Raw genomic sequence first — 1974 nt, 5'->3', positions numbered from 1 at the left:
AGAATGTCATAGTGCTGCTATCATTGCCTTTTCAAACTGGACACTTTCATTTAGTAATATGCATTTAAGGTTCCTGCATGTCTTTTTGTGGCTTTGTAGCTCATTTATTTTTTAGCACTGAATGGTATTCCATTGTCTGTATATACCAGAGATTTGTTTTTTTTTTTTTTTTTTTTAATTCATTTACCCACTGAAGGACATCTTGTTGCTACCAAGTTTGGGCAATTATTACAAATATAGCTTCTATAGACATCCATGTGCAGGTTTTTGTGTGGGCATACGTTTTCAACTCCTTTGGGGGAATACCAAGCAGCGTGGTTGTTGGGTCATATTATAAGAGTACAGTTGTCCCCTCCCTTGTCTGTGGAGGGGGAGTCTGTTCCCCAGTGGGTGCCTGAAACCATGGATAGCATCAAACCCTGTAAAAACTGTGTTTATTCATACCTGCCTGTGGTAAGTTTAATTTTTAAATTAGGCATAGTAAGAGATTAACACCAGCAGGTAATAATAAAATAGAACGATTATAATAATATGCTGAATTAAAATTTATGTGAACATGGGCTCTCTTTCTTAAAATATGTATTGTCCTGTACTCAACCTTCTTGCGATGCTGTGAGGGGTGTAATGCCTTTGTGATGAGATGAAGTGAGCTGACTGTCAGAGGCTTTGGGGTGCAGTGCTAGGTCGCTGTTGACCTCACAATGGGCCAGGAAGATCACAGCTCTGGGTGATCCTGGGCTGTGGAGCCATGGCGGTGGTGATGATTAGATGTTAGGAAGAGTTGATGGAGGAGGTTGGGGACCCCGGGCAGGGAGGAGAAGGATGGTGAGAGATTTTCTCACTCTACCCAGAATGGTACTCAGTTGGAACCTTAGTAGCATTTATTTCTGGAATCTTGCACTTAGTACTTTCAGACTGTGGTTGACCACAGGTAACTGAAACTTCAGAAAGTGAAACTGTGGATATGGTGGAGCTACTGTATGTTGTAAGAAGGTGCCTGAGTCCCTTCACAAGTGTCTGAAGAGCTTGTTTTGAGTTCTGGTTTCCATTTCCTGGCTGGACACTTGCTGGCAGTCACCATTACTTCCTGCCACTTTGTACTACACTTTTCTGGTCTATATGAGGATCATGTGTGCTAATTATCCTACAGATATTACTTACTGCAATGAATAATGGTTATTCAATAGTCAGCATTTATAAGATGCCAAAAAATTTGCATACTCACTCTATCACAATAGTGATAAGAACAATATCATTTCACAGTTGAATAAGCTGAGGACATTTGATTAAGTACAGAGCCACAAATTAATGAACAGAAAAGGCTCAGTTTTAAACAAGATCTGTTTAACCCCCCAGACTGGGTTTTCCACTGCTTTCCTGGCCTTATTATTGTTGGTTCTCTTCTTCATGTGATCTGTTTCTAAAAGACTGACCTCTGGGATTCTGTTGTTGCTTTGATGCTAAACCTGAATTAAGGTGATAATGATTTCCATCAGTTTGCTCATTATCATATGCAGTAAGCCTCTGGATGGAACAAAATAAAAAAATTAAATGAGTGCAGAGAAAACAAGAATCTAGAAAGGGATCATGTATCATAAATAACGTAAAACAACTGTGAAGTAAAGTGAAGTGAGGTCTCTCAGTCGTGTCCGACTCTGCGACCCCATGGACTGTAGCCCACCAGGCTCCTCGGTCCATGGGATTTTCCAGACATGAATACTGGAGTGGGGTGCCATTTCCTTCTGCAGGGGATCTACCTGACCCAGGGATCGAACCCAGGTCTCCCGCACTGTAGCCAGACGCTTTACCGTCTGAGCTACCGGGAAAACCCGAACCCAGACATTATTTTTTTGTGGGAGAATGTGTTATTATTTTTATGATACTAACCTAGTCTATGTAGGAGGGAATTCCCTTTTCCTGCTTGGCCACTGTACCTCACCACATATCACCTTTCATCGTTCTTTTCTTACTTGA

The sequence above is a fragment of the Bison bison genome, unplaced genomic scaffold (assembly GCF_000754665.1).
Source record: "Bison bison bison isolate TAMUID 2011002044 unplaced genomic scaffold, Bison_UMD1.0 scf7180017864494, whole genome shotgun sequence".
Taxonomy (NCBI): domain Eukaryota; kingdom Metazoa; phylum Chordata; class Mammalia; order Artiodactyla; family Bovidae; genus Bison; species Bison bison.
This window is presented reverse-complemented; position numbering follows the sequence as displayed.